The following is a 7,050-nucleotide window of genomic DNA, read 5'->3' on the forward strand; positions in this document are numbered from 1 at the left end:
AATTCAGCTAGTCAGGCAGGATCTAAGGAGGGGAATAAACAGTCAATGTTTCAGGTCTAAATGTTTCGCCAGGACTGGAAAGGAAGGAGAAGAAACCAGAATAAGCACCTTGAAATGCGTCTCCGCCTCATCTACCGTATTTTCTTTGTTTTTCTACTTTCCTGACCAACATCTTGGGACACCAATGACGCTTTACACAAAATGGAAATGGATTCATGTTAGCATTTGAAGCTCGTCTAACAATCAGTCAATGAAAAATAGAAGTAATCACAATTGAGGGGATGTAACTTTATCACTTGTTAGATGAACCCCTGTCTGGAAGATCAGAGACCAAAGTGCCGCTTAGTTTACGTGACTTCCGCCTTTATCCACATTGAATTCAGACTTCACACTGGCACTTACCTCTTGCCTTGACTAAAGATGGCAAAGCACAGACAGAGCACGCATGCGTGTTGTGGTGACGTGCTGTGGGAAATCTCGCGATGTCGGACCGGGTTATATAGTGAGTCGCCGGCAGGCGCCTATTTCTCTTTCTCCAGTCGAATGTGCGGGGTGAGTGTTAATCTGGGATCATCCTGGCAGCCGGGGGTCTGCCGGGCTGCACGGCCCCAGCAGGGCGGCGGAGTAGGTGACGAGGAGCCCTTGTGTCCCACTATGGAAGGGGATGTAACCTTATTTTCTGTTAGATGTGATGGCGAAGGGCGTCGGGCCTGTCGATGGGGCCAAGACGTGGCTTTCGCCTCTGCACCTGGAGCAGCCTGATGGGCATGTTGCCCCTAGTCAGCCTGGCACCGGCCAAGACGGGGCGTGAACTGCTCCAGTTTAATGCTGTCCCTTTCTCGGAGTTGGCAGGATTTTTAAATTAGATTTGGGCCACTTAGATTGAGAAGCGTGATCTAGTTTGTATCTTTCCTCTGAGTGCTTGAAAGGTTGTTTAGTTATGCATATTGGGCTATTGATTGTCGTGTCAGGACAATGTTCAAACATGCATCCAGCTCTTTGACTGAACTGAATTTGAATTATGCTGTTACATTAAGGGGGTTGTAGTCTGGTTGTATATGTTAAGAGCTGTGAGCTATCAATATAGCTGCTACATTCTCCTTGAAACAGTACAGTGGATTTTTAGTATGGGGTTAAAGAATGACAGTTTAGGGCAGGGGTTCCCAGCAGACCCCTTGCTTAATGGCGTATTAAATGTTGGGAGCCCCTTTCTGGAGATTTAGAAGTGAAATTTGTGTTTTGGAACAGCTGAATGCCCAGGTAACAATAGAGTTGAACAAAACTTGGGTGCAAATATTGATGTGGATTAATGAGGGATCAATAGTGAGACAAAATTGTGGTGTAGGCTGGATATGGTTAAATGTTCTTTTGTTGATGTTTGAAAAATGCATTTCACAAAATGCACAGCAATGGCATTTGCAAGTTCCTAGGAGTGCACATGTCGAACAGCCTCATTGTCCCAGAACACAGTCTATGGGAGCTCACCAGCATCTCTGCTTTGAGGAGGCTGAAGAAAGCTGGACTAAGCACAGATATGCTTGGGTCCTTCTACCTCATGGCCCAGAAACTGCATGCAGCAGACAGGAGAGCTTTTAAATGGGTTGTCAAAACCGTCCAGCGCATCACTGGCATCAGCCTACCCACTATCAACGGCATATAAAGAAAAGGGCCGGTAACTTGAAGGATCCCACGCACCCTGCTTGTGGACTGTTTGCTCCACTCCCCTCGGGGGGGGGGGGGGGTGGTGCTTCTAATCTCCCCAGTGATAAGTCAGCTGCCCAGTGCCATGTTGTGCCTGTGCTGGCGTTACTCCACTGGCAAATGAATAGTGCTGTTCTCTTACCCTGGCACTTAACTGTTGCTGTTCTGGTGATGGTTAATGATAGGCCTGAGCAGCACTGTGCATCCTTTGAGTGGGCCACTGTATTTGTCCATATGAGTGGTCCTAGTCAGGTTGCATACATGATCAGCCGTACTTTTACTATGGCTACATTTTGTGATGCATGTATTTTTGTTGCAAGTGTCTGGTTTTTAGGTGGCCTAGGTGAACACAATCAACTATAAATGCACTGTCTAGCTGCTAGTCAGTGAATCTTGAGGCTTCATTTGCTGCAGTTAATTTGCATTATTCAGTTTTTGTCTTGAATATTATGGCGTGATCCTTTCTGTCATTCTGATGTGTAGAGTGGCTACGTTGAGACCCTGGATAGTCCGAGATGATGCTTGCACTGAAGAAGCAGCTTCAGATGTATGGTGAAATTCATCTGCACCATGTTAAACCAGTCATTGGAGTGGAGTGAGGTGAGTTACATGTGCATTGTTTCTTACAGTAAAGTTCCACACTTTTGACCTGATCTTGTAAACTTCAGGGCTTGTTTTTGCCCACTGGTCTAGTATTTCTGTGGATGCTGTAAGCATGATCTACTCGAAAGGGAACTGGGAAAGTTCACCTCAGTAAAGCAGGGGGTATATCCAATCGGTGTTTGTCAATAGTTGGGCTGTCTATTGGTTTACCAGTCCTTTGATAACATGCAAAACCCATAAAAGTTGCTGGTGAACGCAGCAGGCCAGACAGCATCTATAGGAAAAGGTACAATCGATGTTTCGGGCTGAGACCCTTCGTCAGGACTAACTGAAAGAAGAGATTTGAAAGGGGGAGATCCAAAATGATAGGAGAAGACAGGAGGGAGAGGGATAAAGGTAAGAGCTGGAAAGTTGATAGGCAAAAGGAATATGAGAGGATCATGGGACAGGAGGCCTAGGGAGAAAGGGGTATAGTGAGAGGGACAGAGAGAGAAAATAATAAATAACGGATGGGGTACGAGGGGGAGGTGGGGTATTAACGGAAGTTGGAGAAGTCAAATGTTCATGCCATCAAGTTGGAGGCTACCCAGACGGAATATAAAGTGTTCCTCCAACCTGAGTGTGGCTTCATCTTTACAGTAGAGGAGGCCGTGGATAGACATGTCAGAATGGGAATGGGATGTGGAATTAAAATGTGTGGCCTCTGGGAGATCCTGCTTTCTCTGGCAGACAGAGCATAGGTGTTAAGTGAAACGGTCTCCCAGCCTGTGTCGGGCCTCGCCAATATATAGAAGGCCACATCGGGAGCACTGGACGCAGTATATCTCTCCAGCCGACCCACAGGTGAAGTGTCGCCTCACCTGGAAGGACTGTCTGGGGCCCTGAATGGTGGTGGGGGTGGAAATGTAAGGGCATGTGTAGCACTTGTTCCGCTTACAAGGATAAGTTCCAGGAGGGAGATTGGTGGGAAGGGATGGGGGGGACAAATGGACAAGGGAGTCACGTAGGGAGCGATCCTACCACCTACCACCCCACCAGCCTCTGGGTCCAACATATAATTCTTCATAACTTCCGCCAGCTCCAATGGGATCCCACCACTAAGCACATCTTTCCCTCCTCTTCCCCCCCGCTTTCCGCAGGGATTACTGACGAAGGGTCTGGGCCCGAAATATAGACTGGCTCTTCCTATAAATGCTGCCTGGCCTGCTGTGTTCACCAGCATTTTTTATGGCTGTTGCTTGAATTTACAACATCTGTAGATTTCCTCGTGATTTGTTTTAGCCTGTCTTCAAGAAGTTCTGCATAGGGTCTTGCTATCTGGCAAAACCAATGGGCCAGGTGTTATGTACCACTGATTTCCTGATCTTGAGTTCCTCTCCAGTTCTGAGAGGCCATTGCAAGAACTACAGAGATTCAGACGGGGGTATGAGTGCTGGCTGGATCATTGAAGTTGGTGTGCTGCTTCTGTCAGCTCCATTTCACTGCCCAAAGCTTGGCTTCTTTTGGTCATGGATTGTTATCAGACATCTGTGCCTTTGAGCACAACTAGATCTTTAATTACCTGATACTGTTCATCACAATGTGGGATGTGTGTGTTGTAAGAGTCCTGTTGCACTAGAAAACATGACAAACCGAATAATAATGCTTTGAAATATTTTTGCCCTGGAAGCTTGTTATACTTGAGGAAAATTTTGAAATGTACAAATCTGCTCTCATTGCGTGTGGCGGCTTTGCATGAACGCCAGTGTTGTTGATCCTCACACCTGTAAGGCCCCAGATGATACTGGCTTTTGCGGTTTGTGTTAGTTACCAGCATAAATAGTGGGCGGTGACTGAGTAACAATAGTCCAGGCTATGGCAGCAGACGTTTACATTATTGCTCTTTTGTTTTCAGGTGGGCTTCTGTTTAGATGAAATGCAACTTACATGAAGTTCTTCTTTTAAGCTTGGGTAAGCTCTATTTCATCTCCTGCCTCCATGACTTGATCTGTTTCTGTGGCCAATTGTTATGCAAGTCAAACGATCAGCTTTGTCTGCTACCTTTATAGCGAGTACAGTGAATTCTGGTTAATGGGACACATCAGAACCATATCTCCAAGCCCAAATGCTTGAAACAGCAGTGAGCAAAACAGTTATTGCTTATTTCTCGTCATTAGTGATTAAAAATTACTGCTTTTTGAACACACTCAACTGATGCTATTTTGAAAGCTTTTGCACAGTGTTGTGTTTAAAAGGGTAAACCAGATTCTACAGAGGGTGGGCAAGTACTTGGGGTGTCTGGTTTGTACATGTTTTGACTGTTCTACGGACAGTGCTGTGCAAAAGTCCTAGGCACATTTATATTCTAGGGTGCCTAAAATTTTCACACATACTATAAATCAATCCCTGGATTTTGTCATACTGAGTTATTGTCATTATTCTAATTTGGACAGTGTGTGTCAATGCAGATATTTAATTTATTGCCGTATACTTTTTTTTTAGTGGTGTGTTCTGTGGATTATTAATTTGACCTTAATTTGATTTTTCTGATCTTTAGGATATAGCAACCTATTGAAAAGATTGGTGCTTTCAGCTCAAGGTGCAAGCAAAGGTAACATTCACTGAACTACTTCCAATGTATAGATTCCTTATGAGCAATAAATATGTACAGCTTCAAGTGAACAAAAACTGGTTCAACAGCTGATCTTTTACAGCCAACAGGATGCTTGTTATTAACTGCTAGTAGCTTGTGTGAGATTGTTTGTTAGGTCGCATTACCAAGTAAGTACAATCGTGGCATAGGCTTGCCCTGGCTATGATAATCATTCTTGGGAGATCATCAACAGGACTTGGCACGGGCTAAAGTGGCTTCAATCCTCCAGTGGCCCGACTTAAAGACCTGTAACACATGTATCTTTGCTTTCTGGCTGATGAAATCAATGCAGCATATATTAGATGTTTTAGCTTTGTCTTGGACTAGAGTTGGGTCAATACCACCATGGATTCCAGTTAATGGGCTATTGGGACATCTCTTAAAGAATATAAAAACTAAATTGTGAAAATAATTCTGATTCCCTTTGTTTATTTGGAACTCTAAACTGCTTAATTAACAAATTCCACAACATACCAGTGATATTAAACCTGATTCCGAATAGTTTCTAGCTAGTGTCAGTTGCGTGTTTGTTTTTTGTCAATGAGTTAGAAATAACAATTCTGAATAGTTTTGCTCAACATGATTTTAAGCATTCAGGAGTGAAAATAAAATGATTTCATTACTTGCAAGTTAGTCTGAAGATGTCAACAATCATTTTCAATGTTAAATGAACATCTGGAGGGTGTGATTTTGTGAAAGCTTTGTATGAAGGCACTAGATGTCTGCTATCATTTAGTTAGACATCTAAAGCATGGCAGATGAATTCTTCCAAACAACTTTTAAGAACTAGTACAATAGACGTAGTGTTCTAATTTCTGTACTACAAAAAATACATCAATTGTTACACAGTTAAATCATTGTCACTTGTCATTTTATACGTTAATTATCTCCATGAAACTTGCTAATTGGGGCAGCTACTTAATTGGGCCAGAATGTACTGGTCCCAATGTGTCCCCATTAACTGGAATCCACTGTATTTACTTGCATCCAGGTAACAGTGCCTTTGTTTGGCACTCCTTGTTGGTCACTTTCTGTTTAACATGTTGAAGACCAGGAGCTGTAGTAGGCTACAAATGCATTTATAGTATTGATTGTCAAGTGCTTGTATGGATCTTTCTGTCAGCTTGTTCCTTGTTATATATGCTTTGTTTGAAATATTAAATAGATTAAATTTGGGTGCACTGAACTGAAAGCATGTAAATAAAGATGTTCTGATGCAAAATCATTGGAATAAGTGTTTGCTTCTCCAGTTCCCTATCATTAGTGCAACCTAAACTCTAAAATGTTAGTTCTCAATTGTGCTGACTGAGATAGCTGTATGCTTGCCAGTGTGTACAAAGGGCTATTCAGAAAACTGCACTAATTGAGTGAATGAGCAGTGTGAATTCTGTGGGTGTTGTGAAACAAAGTTGGCTGTCAGAATTGATCAATGGTTTTAATATTGTCCCATGTTGCCTAATGTCATTTGTAGCTGCTTTGAAACTGCAAACATACAATGGTGACATTTTGTTTTTCTAGGGAATATCACTGGCAACATCACAGGGTGACAATCATGGTCAGAATTTCTGATGCAATCTGGATGTTGTGATCCAGCTGTTGCCATTTAAGTTGAAATGCATCAACTTGCTTTTGGTACAGGTGAGTTTTTGCTAAAAGCTGAAACTGCCTTGCGTTTGGTCAGTTCCTTGTGGCAGATCACCAGTCATTTTGAAATTCTACCCATTTGAACCACCATTAATTCTAAAGTGTATTTTTTTTTTTGCCATAGGTGTTGGAAGAAGTTGTGTACTTGAAATTCAACTGGTGTGAAGCTTTCTAAGAGTATCCCTGAATAAAGATCTGCAGTTCCAGCAACATCTGATTTGTGGCCTGTTGTACAAATAAACAATGGATGATGTGCCATATGCCTTTATTTTTATTTTATAATGTATGGCTCTAGAAATGCAGAACAGTTCAGTATTTACACTTTACAAATATGAGTTAAAATCCCGGGGAGTTGGCTGCAACAGGACCTCCCCATCACATGCTTGTTTGTTGCCATCAAGGAGGTACAGTACCCTAAAGACACACTCATAATAACTTCCTCGCTGCCATCTCACTTTTGAATGAACTGG

At 42.9% G+C, this 7,050-nt stretch overlaps 1 long non-coding RNA gene and 1 other non-coding gene across 3 annotated transcripts; both read left to right on the plus strand.

Moving 5' to 3' along the window:
* Positions 1–475: 475 nt before the first annotated feature.
* On the plus strand, positions 476–6,836 carry LOC140200363 (uncharacterized). Of its 2 annotated transcripts, none has more exons than XR_011886608.1 (6): positions 476–552; positions 2,185–2,301; positions 4,199–4,254; positions 4,841–4,894; positions 6,455–6,574; positions 6,705–6,836. It is a non-coding gene; the product is annotated as an uncharacterized lncRNA (long non-coding RNA). The 2 variants fall into 2 exon arrangements; XR_011886609.1 differs by lacking the exon at positions 476–552 and adding an exon at positions 602–624.
* On the plus strand, positions 1,759–1,965 carry LOC140201041 (small nucleolar RNA SNORA74). The gene has a single exon (XR_011886768.1). It is a non-coding gene; the product is annotated as a small nucleolar RNA SNORA74 (small nucleolar RNA).
* Positions 6,837–7,050: the final 214 nt, after the last annotated feature.

The sequence above is a fragment of the Mobula birostris genome, chromosome 7 (assembly GCF_030028105.1).
Source record: "Mobula birostris isolate sMobBir1 chromosome 7, sMobBir1.hap1, whole genome shotgun sequence".
Lineage (NCBI taxonomy): Eukaryota > Metazoa > Chordata > Chondrichthyes > Myliobatiformes > Myliobatidae > Mobula > Mobula birostris.